The sequence below is a fragment of the Anolis sagrei genome, chromosome 1 (assembly GCF_037176765.1).
Source record: "Anolis sagrei isolate rAnoSag1 chromosome 1, rAnoSag1.mat, whole genome shotgun sequence".
NCBI classification, from domain to species: domain Eukaryota; kingdom Metazoa; phylum Chordata; class Lepidosauria; order Squamata; family Dactyloidae; genus Anolis; species Anolis sagrei.
In genome coordinates this window covers 83128634-83152951 of record NC_090021.1, presented here as the reverse complement: position 1 = coordinate 83152951, position 24318 = coordinate 83128634, and the positions used below count along the sequence as shown (strand labels likewise).

General features: G+C 41.3%; 1 protein-coding gene across 3 annotated transcripts in view; it reads left to right on the top strand.

The window, feature by feature from the left end:
• Positions 1-3550: 3550 nt before the first annotated feature.
• L3MBTL3 (L3MBTL histone methyl-lysine binding protein 3) overlaps positions 3551-24318 on the top strand; it is a 90675-nt gene continuing 69907 nt past the window's right edge. Inside the window, exons 1-2 of one of the 3 annotated variants that reach the window (XM_067466774.1) lie at positions 3551-3727; positions 18250-18335. The gene's annotated coding sequence lies outside the window, so the exon portion shown is untranslated. The remainder of the gene's footprint in view (positions 3728-18249; positions 18336-24318) is intronic. The other 2 variants (XM_067466775.1, XM_067466772.1) reach the window with 2 other exon arrangements.

Here is a 24318-nt window from a genome sequence, read left to right as displayed (position 1 = left end):
TCAGGATCAGCTACAATTTGGTGCGTTTAGGGTACTTAAGTTATTCTTTGTTATAATGTATTATTTATATGGGAGTATTTCCTGTATGTGCATTTGCTTGGAGGGTAATAGTCCATGCAGTGGATATATGATAAAGCAAAAATATTTTTATTGATGTATGGGATCAAACGAATGACATTTTGAAACTTAAAATTCAGTTGAAACCAGAACTCTTCATGCTGGAAGGGACTAAAGGAGGATCAATGTGACAAAAGATATGGAAGAATATTTCGATATATGGCTATACCTGTTAGACTGCTGTATGCTCAGATGTGGAAATACACAACCATTTTGTCACAAGACTGGCTTTTGAAATCTTATGACTTGGAAGAAATTGACAAATTGATGGCTTTGATTAAAGAAAATATTAAAGATTTTTAAACAGGATTGACAACCAATAATATTTTTGCGAAATTATTGGGGGAGGTTATCGGTACTAGCACTTGACAATAGTAGATATTAATAAACAAGCAGAAGCATGTTTACGTTATAACAAAATAGAATAAAGAATCAATTATAACCATCAACGGGTTACTGGTAAACATGTTCTTTTTTTTCTTTCTCCTTTTTGTTGTTTGTGTGTAGTTTAGTTTTTGTAATTGTCTTTTGTCTGTAGCAGACATTTTTTATAGCAATCGTTTTATAATGTAGTTTGTGTTTATGCAATTTTTCTTTATATAATTTTATATATTTTTCTTTGTTGTTTAATAAAGATGTTATAAAAATGACAGGGATAACCTCTCAAGTGGCTTACAACATTCATAAAACTGCATGAAAGTGCCATAAATCACACATTAGAATGATTTTCCCCAGTACAGGCTCATAAAATTGATGGGCTCAGGCCCTTGAGAATAAAAAAGGGCCGTGGTAGCACAGTGGTTAAAGTCGCTAGCTGCAGAAAAGGCTGCTGAACAGAAGGTCAACAGTTCGGAGCTGAGAGTTGGGGTGAGCTTCTGACTGTCAGTCCTAGCTCCTGCCAACCTAGCAGTTCAAATGCATGAAATGCTAGTACATCAAAAGATATCACCTCGGCGGGAAGGTAAAAGGGCACCCCATGCAAATATGCCGGCAAATGATCACAGATGTCCTTTCATTTTCCATGACAGCAGGTTCCTTCGGCATCGAAAATGGAACAAGAGCACCTCCCCATGGCCAGAAGTTGAGCATCGCCTCCAGACGCTGAAGATGGAAAAAAGGGAAGGCCTTTACCTTAACTGTGCATTGTATGTCGGGGAGATAAACCGGAATATAAATGAAGTGTATTATTATTTTGTTGACACAAAAATACAGTATGTCACAGCAAACAAGATATATATACTGGATTTCATATCACAAAATCACAAGTCGAACACTTCCCAAGCGTCAGGGACTGTGTGATACATTTTTTATTTATGCGCGCAGATCCAAGTAAGGTGGCCTTTTGCAGTTGACAGATCGTGATTTTGTCAATGTTTATTGTTTCCAAATGCCGACTAAGGTCTTTTGTCATAGCACCCATTGTGCCGATGACCACTGGAAAGGCCTGTACTGGTGTATGGCACAGCCTTTGCAGTTTGAGGTCCTGATAATGGCTGAGTTTTTCCTGTTGTTTTTCCTCAATGCGACTGTCATCCAGTATGGAGACATCAATAATGCAAGCTTTTTTTTCTTTTCCACAATCGTGATGTCTGGTGTATTGTGTTCCAAAACTTTGTCAGTCTGGATTTGAAAGTTCCACAGTATTTTTGTGTGTTCACTACCTTTGCAGATAGTGGAAAGGTAGTGGAAGGTAATGACGACCAGAATCTGGAAAGGACTATGGTAATGCTGAATGGACTTAAGGATTTTAGAACCCCGTGAACGTTGGCCACTAGACTGGCTTTTAGTTGTTATTGCATTAATTTGAATGTTTTAACTACTGCGGTTATTGCTGTTATGTATTTTATCTGTTGAATTGTTGGCATCGAATTGTGCCGGTTGTAAGCTGCCCTGAGTCCCCCCCCTAGGGAGTTGAGAAGGGCAGGGTAGAAGTGCCTGAAATAAAATAAATAAAATAAATAAATAAATAAATAAATAATAATTAAATGCATATTTAGGGGCTCTTCCAAAGATAGGCCCGATTTACTCTGGCTGACAAATGTGTGGTGTCACCAACAAGAAAGGCCTAGTATGCTCACTGTGTTCAAAGGCAGGCATGTAAGAAAGATCTGAGATGATGTCAGAATATACAATGGGAGAGAGGAAGGGTTCTTTGGCTCAAAGGTAGGCATGGAGAACAGGAAGCCCTACAGACACTGGTGGACTGAAACACCCATGATCTCTCATCTTTGCATCTGCTAGATAGGATGCGTGGGAGCTGCAGCCACACCATTAGAAGTACGACACTACCCTCACCCTGATATATGGGCTTAAAAATTAAACCAAAGTGGATTTCAAAATGGAGCAGTATCCAGTAAAGCTTGTGTTACATGAAATTAGCCCCCTCCCTCTTGCCATTCGAAAGGACAAGAGGGAGGGGGCCAGTCTAATGTCACTTGGTAGAGCAGGGGTCCTCAAACTTTTTAAACAGAGGGCCAGGTCACAGTCCCACAAACTGTTGGAGGGCCGGATTGTAATTTGAAAAAAGTATGAATGAATGCCTATGCACACTACACATATCTTATTTGTAGTGCAAAAAAACACTTAAAAACAATAAAATGAGAACAATTTTAACAAATATATTTCAGTGGGAAATGTGGGCCTGCTTTTGGCTGATGAGATAGGATTGTTGCAGTTGCATGCTTTCAAGTCGTTTCAGACTTAGGTTGACCCTGAGCGAGGGCTGAGTAAAGGACCTTGGAGGGCCATATTCGACCCTTGGGCCTTAGTTTGAGGATCCCTGGGGTAGAGAGTCCCACAGGCAAGGGGCCACCACTGGGAAAGCCCTGTCTCTTGTCTCCACAATTCGTGCTTGCGAGGATGGTGGAACTGAGAGCAGGGCCTCTCCCCTCGATCTTAGACTTCAGGATGGTTCATAGCAGGTGATACCTTCAGATAGGTAAGCAAGGCCAGAACCGTTCAGGGTTCCTATGTCATCATCAACTTTGCAACAAAACCACTTTCTCCAATGCTGGTTTGAAACTGCCTTGAATGGCCAGTGTAGAAAGGCTGGTGTTCACACCCAAATCACTTCCACCTATGCAGGTTCAGAACTGACCAAAGCGGAGAGTGTAGACGTGCCCATCCTTTTCATTCCCTGGAAGTGACTAGTACTAATAACAAGAATGCAGAAAGAAAGAGGGAGAAGAGGGGGTCGCTAAGGATATCAGAGACCCCCAAGCCTGGCCCTTGCCTCCTTTTATTATTCTCTCCGCGTTGGCGGAGGTGCTCCCTGAAGATGGGAGAAGGGGCGCTCTGGCTTGGGATGCCAGGCCGAGGCACAGAAAAGAAGGCAAGAGGAAGGCAGGCAGGAAGGAAGGCAGGCGGGAGACCCTGGGCGCCTCTTGCCGCGGAGAGGCCAAAGCAAGCAGCGCCCAGCCTCCGTCTCCAGCAGCAGCAGCAGAAAGCAGCAGTTTCCCCTTTTCCCAGCCCTGACTCCGCGGGCGCATGCTCAGTGGCGCCCGCAGCCCTGGACCATATTTGTCAGGACTTACTCGAGAGACGGAGGAAAATAGAGGAAAAAAGAAAGACGGAGAGAAAGACAGAAAGAAAGAGAAAGAGAGATTTTGGGGTGGGTAAGGAACCGCCTGGGGGAAGGGTAGGGGGGCGACCTTTTGAGGGAGGTGGGGAGGGTGGGTTGGAAAGGGATGAAAGTTGGAGGGGGAAAAAGAAAGGGAGAAAGCGAGCAAGGGAGAGCGAGCGAGCGCGCACCGCCTTTGGGTGGGAAGAAAAGGAGGGGGAAAGGGAGGCTGGGAAGGACGAGGAAAGAGGGGCCTGCATTCCTCCACAACCTCTGCCCAAGTGGAGGGAGAAAGTGGCCCCGCGGGTGGGTCGTGGCGGGGGAGGAAGCGGCAAAAGAGGAGGAACAAAAGAGAGGCGGAAAAGAGGGCTTTGAGCGGCGCTCAGACCCCCAAAGGAGGGGTTTGGGGGGGCTGGGGGAGGGAGGCAAGGCTGGGGGGCGCATTCATTCCTCAGCCTCTTCTCTTTCCCTTTCCCAGACCCCCCAAAACCCCTCAATGGGGGAGGGGGAGGGAGAAAAGACTAGAAAAACGCCTCTTTTCCTTTGATTTCCTTTGACACTTCTAAGGAGGCGTTTTTTGGGGGGGGGAGGGGGGAGACAGGAAGGCGCAGCTAAGCCAGAGCCTTGTGTCGTTTGGGGTCTCTGCTGCGGCAGGCAAGGCTGGGGGGCGTTGGGTTTGGGTGGAAAGGAAGAAAAAGGGGGGTGCGGGCAAGGAAGCCAAGGGAAGGCCGAAGGGAGGTGGACTTTCTCCCCTTCCCTTGTACCGGTTGCATGCGTTTGCGTTTTGGGAAAGGAGGAGGAGGAGGAGAAAGAGGGGGAAAAAAGGCCTGTGCGCCGCCGCCGCCGCTGCTGCGCTTGCCGGGGATTATTGCTCTCTTGCATTTCCAAACAAGCGCCTTCTTTCTTTCTTTTCCTTCTTTCCTTTCCTTTTCCCTACGTTGCCTTTCTCCCTCGGTGCCTTGTGTGTGCCTCCCTCCAATGCCTTGCCCATTTATTATTATTATATACGGACACGCACACACACACACACACCAGGATCATACGGAGCTCCCCCCAATTCCGCCATTTTGGGCAAACTTTGCACACACGCGCGAGCGCGCGCGCGCCGAGACGGGAGGCGCTCCTCGGCACTCTCTCTCTCTCTCTCTCCCCCCGGATTCCCCGGCATGGATTCCCTCCCTGGGCTCCCTCTGGCTCTCCATTCTAAAGTAGAGGCAGACCCCCTCGGTGGGCGCGGAGCGGAGGAGAAAGCGCGGCTCGCAAAGCTTGCAAAGCCTGGCAGCAGCAACTCCTTCCTCCTCCTCCTTTCCTTTTTCTCTTCTTTCCTGGAGATGTGCGTGCGCGCGCAAAGGGGTTTCTTTCTCTCTCTTTTTCTTCTTTTTCCGCCTCTCTTTCCCTCTCTCGTGTGAAGCCCACAGAAGTGCCCCTCCCCCACGAGGCAGGCCACTCCAACAATGGTTTACAGTGCGTTTTGGGCGACACTTGTTCTCCTTTTGGAGGGGAGGGAGAAGGAGAAGGGGGGAAGAAGGCGCTCGCCGCGGGTGCGGACGGAGCGCGCCTGGAAACCAAGCCAGGCCTTCCTGCTGCGTGCATATATCTGTATCTCTATCTCAGGAGCGTGGGTTTGGGTGGAAGGCAGCCCTTCAAGCCTCCCCACCCCCCCACACTCAGGCGGAGGGAGGACGGGGAAAAGCCACGCGCGACAGTTGGGGGAGAAAAAAGTTGGGAAAGGGAGCCGTCTCCAAAAAGGGGGACCACCTTCCAGAATCTTTCCGCTTCCCTGCTTAGAATCGTAAAGTTGGAAGAGAACCTCATGGGCCATCCAGTCCAACCCGCTGCCAAGAAGCAGGAAAACAGCATTCAAAGCATACCCGACAGATGGCCATCCAGCCTCTGCTTAAAAGCTTCCACATTCCGGGGCAGAGAGTTCCACTGCTGGACGGCTTTCACAGTCAGGAAGTTCTTTCTCATGTTCAGATGGAATCTCTTTCTTTGTAGTTTGATGCCACTGTCCTTTCTTATTGTATTTCCTCCCCTAGAGAGGAGGCTGGAGAGGCACAGGCTCAAATATGTTCGGGGGGGGGGGGAGAGACTCTCGAAGGGTTTCCTTCACTCAAGTTTGGGAAGAGCGAGGACTCTCTCCAAAGGGAGCCCTTTCCCAAAGCGACCCAATAGGATTCTGGAAGACCCCAGATCCATATCTTTGAGAGGGTCAATGTGTCCAGGAAGAAAGGAAGAAGCTGGAAAGGGGTCCCTTCACAAAGTTGGGACAACACAGCCCTCTCCCAAAGGGGACTTTTCCCCAGAAGTGCGGTGGAGGCTTCTTCTTTGGAAGCTTTTAAACAGAGGCTGGATGGCCATCTGCCGGGGGTGCTTTGATTGCAATTTTCCTGCTTCTTGGCAGGATGGGGTTGGAGTGGATGGCTCACGAGGTCTCTTCCAACTCTGATTCTATAATTCTTTCACCAGGCTTGGAAAACAGAGAGAGAGAGACGCCTTCTTTGTCTCTCTAGTGTAATTCTGGAGAGGCGCGTTAAAATGCGTCCAAGGGGCCGCCCATTAGCACGGTTTCCCCTTCCTAAAGGAACCCACCTTCTTGTGATAGTGGGAGTTTGTCAGGGTTTGTTGTGAGCTCGCTTCCTGGGCTGAAAAAACGGGATGCCGCGAATAAACAACAACAAGAAGAGGCTCCTCTCTCTTTCTTTCATTATGCAACTTCCTTTTCGCCCAACAGCCGGCTTCTCGCTTTTTCTCGCAAGGCAGAGGAGGAGGAGGAGGAGGCACCTTTCTCTCCTACCCGCCCTCTCCGGGAGACTCCAGAAAGAATAGGGGTTATTTCACCCCCCCCCCCAAAAAAAAAAGGCAAAGTGGAGAGGTCCCTGACGCCTAGAGCACGGTTTACATTCAGGGTGCTTTCCTGTAAAGTTTCCTGTAAAGAGCAGCGACGCTTCTCCAATCCCGACCCCCCCCCCCCCCCGCTTTTCCTGGTTTCTTTTTAAATAATTGCAAGGGTTTTTTTAAAAACATATCCAAAGGATATTATTGAGTATTTCTCCAGGAAACTTTCAAGTGCAATCGACATGGTGTATAATACTCCAAAACTGGCCAAGGAGGGACCCCTACTGGTGGAAGGGAGGCATCCACCCTGGGGAGGAAAGTTCACACCGTGCGCCCTCCTCTTTTCAAGTTTATTTGCAGCTATTTGCAATGACTTCAGGGTCGAGCAGGCATGGGCAAACTTAGGCCCTCCCTCCAGGTGTTTTGGACTTCAGCTCCCACAATTCCAGCTATTAAGAACTGTGGGTATTGAAGTCCAAAACACCCGGAGGGCCAAAATTTGCCCCAGCCTCATCCAGGAACTATTGATTTACTCTATTTATACCCCGCCTTTCTCTACCCACCAATGGGATTCAAGAGGGCTTACATATGGCAAGTATTCAATGCCTTGCAACATATTCAGACCTTAAAAAACTTAAAATCAGCTGAGTTAAAATTAATACAATCTATATAAATAATAATAATAATAATTTATTTGTAGACTGCCCTATCTCCCCAAAGGGACTCAGGGCGGTTTCCAACAGATACGAAATGAAACAAAACTTTATTTAAAGCCCACTCTATCTCCCCGAAGGGAATCAGGGTGGCTCACAACAAAATACACAATGGCAAACATTCAATACCGAGAGTGATATATAAACAAATCAATAAACTAATCAAGAACAACTGAGTAAATTATGGACCAACATAAGGAACCCCCGGTGGCACAGCAGGTTAAACCACTGAGCTGCTGAACTTGCTGGCCGAAAGGTCGGTGGTTCGAATCCAGGGAGTGGGGTGAGCTCCCACTGTTAGCCCCAGCTTCTGCCAACCCAGCAGTTCAAAAACATGCAAATGTGAGTAGATCATTAGGTACCGCTTCGGTGGAAAGGTAGCGACACCCCATGCAGCCATGCCGGCCACATCACCTTTGGAGGCGTCTACAGACAACACCAGCTCTTCGTCTTAGAAATGGAGATGAGCACCACCACCCCGGAGTCGGACACGACTACACTTAATGTCAAGGGGAAACCTTTACCTTTTACCTAAGTGAAATAAAACATAATGTAATCCACATAATTACTAACATATTAAATCCTTAAAATATCATTTAAAATCTCAAAAAATTAGGTTAAAATTGTTGGAGAGATGGAAAACAGCAGGTTATCTGGGTGGATGCTAGCAGCTAGGTATGGTGCAAATAGATGTACTTGATCCTCCTTCTCTCCATAAACTAAATTGCATATATTTGTTTTTAAAAGCTTTTTGAAGGAGAGGAGGGAGGCAAACATTCAATGCCAAAAAGGAAAAACATACAAACAAATTACACCAAAACACGCACATCAAGCAATATAAAAGCAACCTAACTTTAAACTTAATAGGTAAAGGTTTTCCCCTGACATGAAGTCCAGTCGTGTCCAACTCTGGGGTGTGGTGCTCATCTCCATTTCTAAGCTGAAGAGCTGGCATTGTCCATAGACTCCTCCAAGGTCATGTGGCTGCCATGACTGCATGGAGCGCCGTTACCTTCCCGCCAGAGCGGTACCTATTGCTCTACTCAAATTTGCATGTTTTCGAACTGCTAGGTTGGCAGAAGCTGGGGCTGACAGTGGAAGCTCATGCTGCTCCCCGGCTTCGAACCTGCAACCTTTTAGTCACAAGCTCAGCAGCCCCGCGCGTTAACCCACTGCGCCACCAGGGGCTCCATAAACTTAATAACAGACAAAAATAACCGACAATGAAAACTTAAATGAAAACTTTAATTATCTCAATCATATGTGGATGGTTTCAGATTTTGGAGGGTTTTGAATTTCAGAATTCTGGCGAAGGGATGCTGAATGTGTGCTGTGATTTTAAGACATGCCTCTGTTTCCCCTTCAGCCTTAGTCTCATCATTTTCTTATACATATGAAATGTGAAAACAGAAAGGAAAGAATGGAGATACACTGAATATTAAGAGATTCAACTTTTTCTTGTTAGTATTCAACATATTGAACAATCTGATAGCTATGAATGTTGCATGATTTTGTTCATTCTGTTTCCATTTCAGTTCAACACTAACCTTAGATTGGTCAGTTTCACTTTTCTTTTTAGTCTTTTGTTTGAAGGCAGTGTTATTTGGTTGTGTTTAAATAGACAGCAGTTCCTCTGAAGAGATATAACTAAAGGATTTGGCCAAGCACCTGTTGTGCCTTACTGAAGCTTCTTCTAACATGGAATTGATTGTTTGCTAGCTTGTATCAAGGTCGGCATTCATAAAGTGGAAGAAGGGTCATTTAAATTCTAAAGGCTATAAAGTTCATTTTGAATAATACAGTGTGCAGTTGGGCTTGGCCTTTTTTACTCTGTGGATGTCAAAAGTTTGAAAGCCCTCCAGCATGATTTGTGGGATTAAAAACCACAGGTTTTGAATGATTCCTGAAATAATATGAGAATACATTTGCAGACTTGAAAAAGGTTGCGTTTGTGTGTGTTTTGCAATCTAGGAGTAAATACTGTATATATTTGAGTATAAGCCGACCCAAATATAAGTCAAGGCACCTAATTTTGCCACAAAAAACTGGGAAAATGTATTGACGCAAGTATAAGCTGAGGGTGGGAAATGCAGCAACCACTGGTAAATTTCAAAATAATAATAGATACCAATTAAATTTCATTAATTGAAGCATCAGTAGATTAAATATTTACATAAAACTGTAATTTAAACTAAGACTGTCCAACTCTGATCAAACCATTATTCTAACCTTCAATGTAAATGTGCTTACGTATCCATCCAATAATAATAGAGTAAAATAATAAAAGTAATAAAAGTAATAATAGATTAAAATAATGGAAATATAATAGTAATAAAATAATAAATGTAATAATAGTGGTAAAAGAATAAATCTAATAATAATAGAGTAAAATAATGTAAATGTAATAATAATAATAATAATGGTGCTCCATGCAGTCATGCCGGCCACATGACCTTGGAGGTGTCTATGGACAACACTGGCTCTTTGGCTTAGAAATGGAGATGAGCAGAGCACCAGCCCCCAGAGTCGGACACAACTGGACTTAATGTCAGGGGAAAACATTTACCTTAACCTAATAATAATAATAATAATAATAATAATAATAATAATTGTAATAATAATAACAGGATAATAACATTGACTCGAGTATAAGCCGAGGGGGGCTTTTTCAGCCTTAAAAAAGGGCTGAAATACCTGGCTTATGCATATACGGTGTGTGTGGAGAAGATTCAGGTAACCAGGTAACAATTAGCTTGGTGGATAGAGGAGGAAATGTCATAAATACTTATCTAGATATTACAAGGAGCTCAGATGGCAAAATACCCTTTTCCCTACCCAACTCACCAAATATATATGTCACCTCTCATTGTAGTCCCAGCCTAGATTGTGCTTACTCAAATAATTGTAAGATACATGGAATTCATCAGCTACTTTCCCCTTTAAACTGGGCAAGGACTTTGAAAAAGACTTGTGTTTGGAAAGAGAACATATTCGGATTGTATTCTGAGTGTATCAATATCTGTATTGGAATGCAGAAGTTCTTAGGACAGCGAGGTGGTGAGGGAGACAGCTAGGGCATTGATGGAGGGAGAGTCCAATAAACTGTTTGCATATGGGATTGAGTCCTCTTTGAAGCTTGTTGCGTGACAGTGAAATTGCTCCTTACTGCCATTATTACATAAGCATAGTGTATTTGCTTTTAGTGAGTAAGGGGATATTGTATTTTAGAATAGTAATGAAGGTTCTTGGTGTCTTTAAGGACGTTGCAGAACCTTGTAACAGGAGGTGACTTTACAAGCCAGTCTTCTCAAAACATCTTGACTGCAAAGAGCCTACTAGGGAAAAACTGAATATGTTCTTTGTAGGGCTGGGCGGTTTCATTTCGTAATTTCGTAATTCGTTAAAAATTCGTGTTTTTTTTAAAATAACGAAGCGATATTGAACCATTCAGGAGCAACTAAAAAACGAAACAAATTTTTCCAATTCGTTTTGTAATTGTTTCGAAATTGTTTCGTTATTGAGTCGTTATTGATTCGTTATTGATTCGTAAATATTTCGTTATTATTTCCGCATGTCTGGTGCAAGTTTTAGGGTTGCTGTTTGTTTTCTCAGTGAAAAAAAATATAATTATCACACCAACAGTCAACAACAGAGGGAGAGGGAAGCTTCAGAAGTTTTTTTAGCGTATTGCGCGATCGCGGCCGCCATTAACGAATTGATTCGTAATCGATTCGTAATTGTTTCGTAATTGTTTTATGATTTCCGAAATTTCGTAAATATTGAACTTTTTTAAAGGAAAGTTTCGGAATTCTTTTAAATAATGAAACGCAAAAAACCCCTAAAAACGAATCGAGTTTAGAAACAATTTTTTCCGTGTTTGGACAGCCCTAGTTCTTTGCTGGCCAGTAATTGCACATTAGCAGTTTGTGTGATAAAGCCCATAGTCTTTTTCTCTTTGAAGTTCAGACCTGTTTTGGTGTTAAATTGAACAGAATATGATTATCTTTTACAGAATTTTGGTTATTTCTATCTTTTGAATAAAATAGTGAAAACAGATGGTAACTGTGAGCAGAAAAGGAAATGAGAGCATGATTGCACTTGAACATACTCAGTAATTTATGTTGCACATGATGTTACATCAGGCCCTATATAGACTGCCAGATAAAAACCAGAATCTGGTTTAAACAAGATTATATTAGTCTACACTGCCATATAATCCAGTTCAAAGCAGATAATCTGGATTTATATGGCTGTCTAGATGAGGCCTCAGTCTTGCTGATGAAGCTCTCCTGGAACCTGCGCCTGGGGATCTGTGGTTTAGCATTTTTGCCATTTGGTGTCTTCAGATTTTGTGGACTCCTTTTCCTATTCTTTTTAATCACTTACATGAAGAAAGGCTGGAGTTTGGGGCTTGTGTGCCATTGCTATTCTGTAGTAAAGGTAAAGGTAGTCCCCTGACATTAAGTCCAGTCATGTCTGACTCTGGGGTGTGGTGCTCATCTCCATTTCTAAGCCGAAGAGCCAGCGTTGTCCGTAGACACCTCCAAGGTCATGTGGCCGGCATGACTGCATGGAGCACCGTTACCTTCCCGTCGGAGCGGTACCTATTGATCTACTCACATTTGCATGTTTTCGAACTGCTAGAGTCAGACATGACTGGACTTAATGTCAGGGGACTACCTTTACCTTTACCTTTACCTAGGTTGGCAGAAGCTAGGGCTAATAGCAGAAGCTCACGCCGCTCCCCGGAATCAAACCTGCGACCTTTCGATCAACAAGCTCAGCAGCTCAGTGCTTTAACACACTGCGCCACCGGGGGCTCTAGTACAATATATCTAGTTCTGTCTTTTGTGTTTATGTTGATATCAAGGAAATCTGTTGAAGTCTTTGAATTTTAGTGTGGACATTCATTAACTGGATGCGGGCTGAGAAGTTGAGCATCAGTTTAAATACTGTTTCCCAATAGACAACTAATCTGGGGTTGTTAGTGTGGCCTGTTTGGATGTGGTTGCATTTCCATTGAAAGTTCAGATTTTCTGCAACCCTGATAGTTCTTCTGGTGACTCAAGGGGCTGCTATTGCCTGAAGAACCTTTGCCTAGCTTTGGCCACTGCATCAAATACACCCCCCTGCAGAAGGTGGATCTGTCCAGAGTGATTTTTGCCTTAGCCACCTTACTAATTGCTCTTCCACATAGGCCCTAAAATGCGGAAGAAACCAGGATAAAGGGGGGTGGGGGTCAAATGATGTTTGCCAAAAATGTGTGCTGGATTGCATTAACGGCTGAAAAACACATGTTAAAAGATGTGCTTGAAATCAAATTTTGGCTGGAAAATGTGCATATTCACATCACTAGATATCTCTGCACTCAAATAAAGGATGTGACTTTGTTCCTATACACCAGTGTGGACTGCTCCAGCGCATGTGTGCATTTTAAAATCCCAAAACAGCTGATGAGGGCTGTAAACAAATGGAGCTATGGACACACAGGTGGCTAAATGGAAGCACAAATGGAAAACAATTCCCATGAGAACTCTCTGAAAGCATTTCTTTGTTCTCACATTTATGAAAAAAGCTTGAATTTATATAGTTGGCACCAGCATGGCAGGCAACTGACCCCAAAGGGAAACGGGGTTCACAAGGGAAAAGGTAAAGGTAGCAGGAGGGTGAGATCTAATGACAAGAAATCTGCTTGTGTGTGCACATTCAGATATCCACATCAGGGCTTATACAGTCCAGCAGATCTCAAGAGAGTCAATTAAAAAAATTAAAAGTAAATTTCCAGCAGATGTCCCCCATCCATCTTGCAGATTTCTGAAATCTATAAACTAATGTGTCAGGATGCCAGGAGAGCGTTTACCAGGACTGACAAGCTCTGTGTTTGGACTTGCTGTTAGGTACCACGATTTTTGCTGCACTTCCTTGTTATGAGGCTGTCTGGAAGGGCCCTTAGTTTCTGCTATGACCAATTCTTGAAGAGTCTTTAGAAACTGCAGATAAAATAAAATTTAGTGGTCAAATTGCTTTCTGTTGTGCACTTTCTTGACCATATCATACCAATCCTGTGCCTTTTCTCAAAGTCTGATCCATGATGCTGTTCTTTCCTATGAAAAACTACACACTTGGGATACCTGGAATTCATCCTGTGCAAAAGTGCCTATAGTTTACGTTCTGCTTCAGAGGCTTATTTTATTTCCCACAACCAAATATCTAGTTTAGTGGTCACATGTGCCAAAGCTTTTTCTGTTTCAGCATCCTAACTATGGGACTTGGCTGCGTCAAGAAGTCTATTGAGATTTTGAACAGTTGTGTTTCCTGGATGTTAAAGCTGTTTTCTGCTTCTCCCTGCCATTACCTTAGGGAGGTGATTGGCCATATTTTTTAGTTCAGTCAGGCTGCTAAAACTATTTTGCTGTGCTCAGCATTTGAATTATTTTGAATGTTATTTATTTTGATAAAGTTTTGAACTCTCCCTCCTTTACTCTGATACTTTTTCAAAATAGTTTTCTGTTTCCCTTGAGTTCTTGTTTCTTATAGCATTGTTTCAAGGCATGAGCAGGAGTCAGGCACTATACCAAATATTGTGGGACTGCAAGTCATCCAGTGAGTAGCCAGTGGTCAAGAATTCAGGGAGTCACAATCCAAGAACATCTGGAAGGATATGTGATCCTCCCACCCTCCCTATTTTAAAATGATGAATTATTGGTTTCTATAGGGCAGTGGTTCGCAACCTGAGATTATTGGTAAAAGGTGGTTCTCAACATGTGGGTCCCCAGAAGTAATGGCCTTCAACTCCCAGAAATCTGAACAGCTGGTAAACTGGCTGGGGTTTCTGGGAGTTGTAGACCAAAACACCTGGGGGGGGGGGACCCACAGATTGAGAACAACTATAGGGGCTTCCAGGACACTAACGGGGAAGCATAAATAATTTTGTAAATAAATAATGCTTGACATGTTTTGCTTTGATTGTTTTGCCATTCTTGATAGTGTGGGGAAAGGAAAAACCCACACCAATACATGTACAGCTTCTGTAAATGCGCCTAGCAGTTTGAAAGTTCTAGTTCTTCCATTTATCAGCCTTCTTGAAATTCTTGTGCAGTTGGTAGAGAGAGAGTATTTCATAGACCGGTAAGAAAAAAAAAATTCCCAGTGCTGAAGATATATAATAAAGCGATTTTTTCCCCTTTGTTTTTTAGTGGACACATCTTTGTTCATCTTAGTTGTTGCCAGTACTTAGGAATACGGATGGTCTTCAATGGGCACTGTATCAGTTGCTTTCTATGATACACTGTTAAATAAATCAAGCAAATAGCATTAAAAAAGCTTTTCCATCTATTTGTGACATATATGTTTGGAGGTTTGGAGATGTATTTAGTTGGTATTTATAGCAGAGTTGTCATTTTAAAGTCAGCTTCATTTAATCACTTTGATACTGAACTATACATTTGAAGTTTTGATCTTTTTTTAGGAAAAAGAATCGAGTGTCCTGTAGTGTTTGTTGTGCTGTATCTAAGGGTCTGGTGCGTAAGCTGTTCTTCAGCTTAATTGAACAACCTCTCCTGGTGCATGTTGACAAAACAGGTTTCTGATTGATAGTGAGAATTTATTTCCACTAAATCATCATCAATTATCAAAACAGGTGATAAATGAAGTCAGGAAAAGGATAAACAATACACTATCTCATTTAATATTTCTGAATTAAGACCTCCCTGTAACATCTCAAACAAACAGCATAGAGACCTATGGTACTTTGCTTGACAAAGAAGTCAGTGTATTTCTAAAGCAAACAAAATGGTTTTTGTGCCTGCTGGTGGTCCTAATAAATGTGTATTTTGGATATTTTAATACTTGTGAAGAGCAAGTCTGTGACCACTGAAGTAATACAGGTAATGATGTTAATCTCAAATACGGGAAATGATGTCAATCTTAAAATTATTACTTTTAAATTTATTCCTGCAATTTACTTGTGAGTAAGTAGTACATAGGAAAAGTATGTAGATATATCAGACTAAACTGGATGTCAAACCAATATGGCAGAAAGTAACCCATGACCAGAGGAGATGCGACAGTGTAATTTATAATCTGGCAAGGATTGCTACTCTTAATTTGGGTTGGAGAATTTTCCTCAATTCCTTTTTAAAATAGTTAATTCCAATACTATTTTATTTATTTATTTACCACACTTATATCCCACCTTTCTCAACCCTGAAGGGAACTCAGGGTGGCCTTACAAAGGCATCAATTCGATACCACATATACACATACATTGGTAAATAAACAAAAGCATTAGAACCAAACCAATCAAAACATAGCATTAAAACATCAGTTAAAATCACATGAGCCAGATCATATTCCAGGGCCAGTCTGAGTCGTCGTCATATTAATTTATAGACTCTTATTGCACTGCTCACAGTGCTAATAGTACAGAAGCACATCTACACTGTAGAATTTCAGTTTGATACCACTGTAACTGCCATGGTTCAATACTATGAAATCATTGGACATGTAGTTTTACTTAAGTCTTCTCTGTAAAAGAGAAGACTAAAGAGTGCCAGCGCTTCACCAAACTATAACTCCCAAGATTCCATAATATTGGCCCATGGTAGTTAAAGTACCAAACTGCAGTCATTCTACATTGTAGATGTACCCATAGAATCATGGGACACATCTACATGGGCCATATATCCCAAAGTGGTCGAAAATCTGCTCTGGTGGCATTTACATGATGCACAGGAGCATTTCACAATGTTTCTGACCACGCCCGTGTGCCCTGTGTAGAGACGCCCATGCCATCCCTTACCATCCAGGAATACACAGTCAAAGCACACCTGACAGATGACTATCCAACCCCTGATTTATAACCCCCAAAGGAGGAGACTCCACCACACTTTGAACTGAATGATATAGCAATCGCAGAAGTGACCTGCTGAGAAAAGCTCCTTGAGTGGGTCTGCCAATTGCTTGAGGGATCTGGTAGTTTGCTGTGTTTCACTGAATTTCCAGGTAGCTGGACTACACTGAAAATTTATTGTAACCAAATCAATATGTTTACAGACAAAATCTATGTTCAGCTCTTTCCTTAGATTGGGGCAAATTTCTTATGGCAATTGATTTGCTACATTGGGCGGGGGGGGGGGGGGGGGAGAAAAATCACGAACCAACCATTGTAGCCCTCTTGTGCACTGTGACTGAATTTATCCTGCTCTTCCACTTTCCTTCTTTGATCCAGAAATCATTACCAAAAGAATAAAACAAAGGAAAGCAATTCTGTATAAAATTGGCCAACAATTGTGTTTGTACATCCAAGACTGGATTATAATGATTCAGACAGTGCAACTGAACCAGGCATCTCACTTCTCAAAAAAGGAAAATAAACCTGTTGCTAATTTGTTATCAGTTAATGTTATATTTTATACCTCTTTTATATGTCTATATACCTGGGTTCACGTAAGTGGAAAAGTTTAAGAAGCCGTCATCTACAGCAATGGTTCATAACTGGGTTGCTATGAGTTTTCCAGGCTGTATGGCCATGTTCCAGAAGCATTCCCTCCTGACGTTTCACCCACATCTATAGCATGCATTTTCAGAGGTTATGAGGTCTGCTGGAAACTATGCAAGTGGGGTTTATATATCTGTCCAGGGTGGGAGAAAAAACTCTTGTCTGCTTGAGGCAAGCGTAAATGTTGAAATTGTCTACCTTGATTAGCATTATCATTTAATTGCCTTGTTTCGCCCACATTTACGGCAAGCATCCTCTGAGGTTCATAAACTTTTTTGATAAGATTCACCCCCCATGAAACCCTAATTTAGGCCCTTCTACACAGCTGTATAATCCAGATTATCAAATCAGATAATTGACATTATGTGCTTTGAACTGGATTATATGAGTCTACACTACCATATAATCTAGTTCAAAGCAGATAATCTGGATTTTATATGGCAGTGTATAAGGGACCTCTGTTTTTGGTTTTCCTGTGGAAGCCTAACTGTCCCTCAGCATTGTGAACCCGCAGAGGTCTTCCTTCTTTCATCTACTCCTATTCCTTGGTGTTTTGTATAATGGAGTAGGTTTGGAAATAAAGAGATTCAAATTTTGTTTTGAATGCAAAGGTACATTGAAGTTCAATAAAATCTTCATGTTCTGGCATGGGCTTTTTTTTAAAAAAAAAGATTTTTCGTGGAATCCCTATGATGACTGTGGCATTTTAGGAATACAGTTTCGGAACCACTGGTCTAGAGAAGCATCAAGGAACATGCCCAGTAGAGTTTGAAACTGCATTATATGGTCAGTGTAGATGGGGCCATAGCCAGGAAAAATCAGTACAACCTGAAATTAGTAGGCAGGGTTTGTTTATGTGTGGGAAGTTATGGATCAGTGTATATGTCTAGGGCAGTGGTTCCCACCCAACCTTTGGTCCTCCAGTTGTTTTGGATTTCTACTCACAGAAATACCAGTCAGTTTACCAGATGTTCGGAATTGTGGGAGCTGAAGTCCAAAACACCTGGAAGATCAGAGGTTGGGAACCACTCGTCTAGGGAAACTTAATTTGTTTGCGTGCATGTGAATAGGGCACCGAGTTGTCTGAGTATGGGGTGTATGGATTCCTTTATTGGAGAGAATGGCGTTCTGCCTGCATACATTAATTGAACTGAATACGGTAGGTTTCCGCCTGAAATGAGTGGATCTCTCAAAACTGTTTTGCAATCATAACTTTAATTTCTCAATTTGATGTCTTTTATCATGCACTGTAAAATATTGATGGAACAGAAAAATGTGTCCTCAAAGGAATGCCTTGTGTGCTATTATGGACTCTTTATTATGTTGCGCTTTTTATTACAGGTAAACGGGGATTGTGTATGTTCTGTGGCCCTACCGGGCAGCCCATACTTTCTCCTGAAACGCTCTCTCCAAATGGGCATAAGCAGGATTTTTGTACTGTGAGATGTTTTTTGTACTATGAGGTGTTTCTACCTAGAATAGAAATGTAAATGAGTGATTTGAGGTTGCTTTGTGGTTTACAGGAAAAGGACTAGATTTGGCATTCTCTCAGAACTTGCTGCTGTTCCTTTCTGGGGATATCCCTCTCCACACACTCCTAGTTTTGCAGGTATGCTGATGTGTCCTTTTCTACAATAGTTGCAGTAGGTCATATTTTTTATTATACAGGCAGTTTCCAGGTTAAGAACAAGATAGGTACTGTAAGTTTCTTCTTAAATTGAATTTGTATGGAAAAGGTTCAGTTTTTTTAAAGTGTAACTCCAGCCATTTTTTTAGTTTTGTATAGCATAGATAAAGGTAAAGAGTTCCCCTGACATTAAGTCTAATTGTGCCCAACTCTGGGGAATGGTGCTCATCTCCATTTCTAAGTCAAAGTGTTGGCGTTGTCCAAAGACACCTCCTAGGTTGTGTGGCCGGCATGACTGCATGGAGCACCGTTCCCTTCCTGTAGAATTGGTACATATTGATCTACTCACATTTGGATGTTTTTGAACTGCTAGGTTGGCAGAAGCTGGGCCTAACAGTGGGAGTTCACTCTGCTCCCCGGATTCGGTCAACAAGTTCAGCAGCTCAATGGTTTAACCCACTGTGCTATCAAGGGGGCCCATAGCATAGGGAAGTGTTAACACCCTGTAATATTTGTTTTGCTGTCTGTGCCCCTGTTCACGTTCCTGTGACACTTGGATTTTGAAAATACTGGTTTATCATAGAAACAAGGATTGGCAATAAAGCTTCAATGGAGACACTTTTTCCCATGAACAACTCTCATAGGATTGAATTTTCCTTCGGGGGGGGGGGGGGTAGATTTCCACTTACTTTCTGCTGTTTTTATTCCTGTTTGTCACTAGGAGTCATATGTAAATCACATGTTTGTAACTCGAGGACCTCCTGTAATCCTAATTTAAAAATCTTAATTCAGCCTTGTGTGTATTCTGAAGGAGTACATCTGTATATCTGTACTGTAATTTAAAGTTTTATTCTCTATCTTCCTCTACAGATTTGCATGCTTGATAACTGTCACTAAACCTATCATGTTATCTAAATGGCCACAAGCAAGGATTGTAGTAAGGTTTTGGGCCTGATCCATCAATCATGTGAACACACAGACACTGAATTTCACTATATTTTTCTCCAGAATGCATATTTATGAATTAATCTTAAGTAGGCTTTAGGTTTAGACTTATGTGGTATCAGAATCGATAGGCAAACATCTTCTGTTTTGGGGAAATTGCTCTTTTTGTTACATTATACATGGAATTTGGTATGAAAAATGTTAACAATTGCAAGTACTACCAGTCAAACATTTATTTGGTTCAAGCCAATCAGAAGGAAAACTATCAATGTCAGCCTGAGCAATTCTAAATAAATTTCCTCATCTAACAAAAACGTATAGCGTATGGATGCAGTGAATATATATATATAATAAATGGCATTTGTGCAAGGGAGACTATATGAAAGATAAATGTGTTTGTAAAGCAAAGAGTCAAAATAGTACCAGAATAAAGTGGAGCAACCTTCAGTGTTGATATATCCTGAGATAAAATAGTTTACATCTGTGAGGTATAACTTCTCTGTTGGCTGTGTCAACCACAATAATGGATTCTGTGTACAACGTGGTTCTTTGCAAAAATGTAGGCCTGTGGCGTTTAGGGGAGCTTGCTTATAAATAAATGGCAGTCTTTAGATCCAAATCTATACCATGCAACTTAGAACTCATCAAAACTTAGCTCCGAATAGACATATATTAGATTGTGTTTTAAATTAAATTCCAAGTTTTGTGTTTAGTATCCCTTTGAGTTTTAAGCCATCATCAAATTTTAACTGTTGGGGCAGTTATAGCTGTTGTTTGACTCTTGACACATTATGGTATTTTGAGTGGTACGAGCACCATATATGGAAAAGTATTTAAGTATATCAATACTCTAAAATTTAAAACCACAAAAGTCAGGTTTAGAGAGTTAATAATAGGGCGGCATATAAAGAAAATAAAATGTCATTCAAGTTTTGAATCCATTAATCCCACACTATATATAGCTATATGATGAAATATTGAAAAAAATTAAGTGGGCAGTGTTATATGGTTATATTTCAGCATATGAAGGCATCTGGATTTGGTATACAGTATATCTGGTGTTAAGGAGTCCCCAGTGGTGCAGCAGGTTAAATCACTCAGCTACTGAACTTGCTGGCCAAAAGGTCAGCGATTCAAATCTGGCGGGGGGGGAGGGGGAGGCAGGGTGAGCTCCTGCTGTTAGGCCCAGCTTCTGTCAACATAGCAGTTCGAAAATATGTAAACGTGAGTAGATCAATAGGTACCACTCTGGTGGGAAGGTAAAGGTGTTCCTTGCAGTCATGCTGGCCACATGACCTTGGAGGTGTCTATGGACAATGCCTGCTCTTCGGTTTAGAAATGGAGATGAGCACCACCCCCCAGAGTCGGACGTGACTAGACTTTTATATCTGGTGTTATTGGTTATAACACACTTTCGCCTTTGTTGGTGATGGATTGTAAATGTTTAAAATCACAAGATAAGAGCTGTGAAGATCATAGTATGTCTGACTGTGTGTGTGTTAATAAAATATAATGCATAGCACATAGCAGCATGTATCATGAGTGCCTTTGCACATTTTGATATTTTTTTTCAAGTTTCAGGACTTTCAGTAAGACTTTTTGTGTGGGAGACTTGTTTTTGTGCAAAAATGTTTTCATTTGTTTAAACAAATTTTCCACAGAAAATCTCAAAATGAGAGAAATGATTCAGTATGTGAGATTCCTGATGTGTTATCATGTCTTCTTGTCAAGAATGAGAAAATTTGTGAATATTATTTACGTCCTTAATGTGTAATGTTAGGCAGTTGAGAACCAGAGAGATAAAGTGAGGATTAAGGTTATTCAAATGTTTACAAACTTAGTTATTAAAATGTACCAAATTAATAATGTGTTAGTTGCAAAGTAAGCTCTAAATAAGTGTTCCAAGACATTGGTAGGAATATTTGACCAAGACCCCCCCCCCCCTACACAGTTTCATAATTCAGTTTCATAATTCAGTTTAACTGCATTATATGGTAGTGTGGACTCATATAATGCAGTCCAATGCAGTTAAATTGCATTATGAAACTGGATTATATGGCAGTGTAGATGGGACCAAACACAACATTAGAAACTGACAAAGCTATCTAGAAACTACTCAGCTGCAAATCATTGATATAATGTAAGAGATTACTTTTGTAGAACTTGTAGCAACATAAACCCAAACTATGATTTGTGTAGAGCAGTGGTTCCCAACCTGTGGTCCATGGACCGTGGTCCGTAAGAACTAAAATATGGTCCGTAGCCTCACTGTTACTACAGTATTGCAACAAGAGTGACTGATCTCGTAAAACCCTCTTATAGTCCCGAGGCTTATTAAATATGATTTTTTTGTGGGCGAGCAGATTGTGACCACTGGATGGCATGTTTTGTATCAGAAACTAGAGCTGATGTGCTCTATCCAATGCAATTTTCTGAATAAGCAGCCCAATTAACCAAACCGAATCTAAAATTGACCAAAAACCGATTTGTAACCCTTTTGGTACGAATGTTGGAGAGTGGTCCCTGATCAAAGTGGTCCCTGGTCAAAAAAAGGTTGGTAACCACTGGTATAGATAATAATGATATATTTAAGCATGTGATGATGTGACTGTGACAAAAAAATAGACATGTTGGTTTCCCCCAGAGATAAAATGGAGCTGGAAACATGCTCTGAACCAAACACACACTCTTGGATAGTACTATCTTAGCTATCATGAAATCTAGGGCTAAATCTGTTAAAGTAATGTTTAGCCTGCAGACGAGAAGGTTGAGAGGAGACATATTAGCCAAGTTTAAACATTTGAAAGGCTGTCATAAGGAAGAGGGAGCAGGCTTGTGTTCTGCTGCCCTGGAAACGAGAATGCAGAGCAATGGGTTCAATTTACAGGAAAGGAGATTCCACCTAAACATTAGGAAGAACTTCTGGACTGTAAGAGCTGTTCAGCAGTGGAACTCTCTGCCTCAGAGTATGGAGGAGACTCCTTATTTGGAGGCTTTTAAACAGAGGCTGGATGACTACCTGCCGAGGGTGTTTTGATTGTGGTTTTCCTGCATGGCGGGGGGTTAGGCTAATGGGCCATGTGGTCTCTTCCAACTCTATTATTCTATTCAACTTTATACTTTGTTATGATGTTGCTTTTTATATTATTTTATGATGTTGTTTTATGAACTTTATTAACTATGTTAACTATGTATTGTCGAAGGCTTTCATGGCTGGAATCACTGGATTTTTGTAGGTTTTTCGGGCTGTATGGCCATGTTCTAGAAGCATTTTCTCCTGACATTTCACCTGCATCTATGGCAGGCATCCTCACAACCTCTGAGGATGCCTGGTATAAATGCAGGTGAAATGTCAGAAAAGAATGCTTCTAGAACATGGCTATATGGCCCGAAAACCTAAAACAACCCTATGTTAACTATGTTGATTGGGCTTGTCCTTCTGGGAGATGGAGACGGGATACAAAAATTAAGTTGTTGTTGTTGTTGTTGTTGTTGTTGTTTAACTGCTATGACAACATCTCATGGGATTCTGGCATTAGCAGTTTAGAATTCCCTGCTATAGAGCTCTAGGACCTCATTTAATACAAATCCTAGGATTCCATAGGATATTGCCATGGCAACTATATTTGTGATAGTGTCAGTGTGCCTTTGGTTTCCATAGGATGCAGGCAAGGCAGATGAAGTGGAATCCTGTGGTTGTAACGGTAAAAAGATCCAATTATTTTTGTGGATAGCAACAGTACTACCTATTTATCTGCCTGGCTCTTGCACTGATTAGAATGATTTACAGTTTAATCTAAATAGATTATCCTGGTTCATCCATCTAAGTAGAGTCTTCTCATTCTTCCAGTTGGGGCTGTTATACTTTCCAAGTTGGACTCTTCTAGAAATAATTTCTGGATGTATCCTCCCCTTCTCCCATAAAATTAATTTAACATTGATTGTGGTCGGTGAGGTTTGGGCAGAAGACCAAAATAAGAATGGACCCTCTTTCCTGCTAATAGCTTGTATTAGTTATTGATTATCATTGCAGAAACACCCAGGATTTCTGTCTAAAATACAGGAATGGAATTTTCACAGCTGAACGCACAAATTGCATCCATTGAAATATTGTTTAAGGTGATGCAAAATAATAATAATAATAATAATAATACAAGAATTCTCTGTAGGCTTGAAATTTGATGTCTGTTTCACACTTTCCAGTAATTACCTAACATTGTCTGATGAACATATATTTGTGATTGCTATTTTTTATTTGATAGCTACTAACAGTTTGAATGAAGGTGAAATCAGGTTCTCAGTTCTTAATACCATATTGTAAAACACAGTCCTAAAGTCCCATATCCTCCCAAAGCTGAAAATACTCTGCTTTTACTATTTCCATTGAAGCTTAACAGTATTGCCTATAATTTTTTCATGACTGTTCATATAACAGCACAGAACATTTCTGGGAAAGCTGTGCATTACTGTACTTAAGGAACAAAATGGTTTAATTATTTTATACAATATGTGTAGGCTGAAATCTTACGTGTTCCATTGACTGTGCCATCACACACATCTTGAGTATATGATTGCAGTATGTGGTTTTATCTCAATAGTATCTACACTCTTTGAAAAATATTTTATGTTATTTGCTATTTATAGGCACTTCTTTCATTAGCTAGTTTTTCTTCCTATGTGTGTAACAGGAGCGCTTAGATCTAAATCTCCACATTCTTTCATCTTCTCTGTATTCAAGCCCACAAAAAGAGTTTTTTCCCCTTTGTCAAATACAGTGAGCTCCAAGAGAAGATATATGTGAAGGTTTAGTCAAGGCAATTATTTTTCTGACAATGTGTTAACTTAAAAAAAAGAAATATCAGCTTTCATGTGTTTGGCTATAACATATATCGTACATTTCTACATTCTATTGTTCTGTATAGGAAACAATATTGGAAACAAGCCTGTTTAGATTGTATTCTAGGACCCAATAAATCCAATAGGTGGATAAATATGAATTAAAAATATGTAATGACACAAT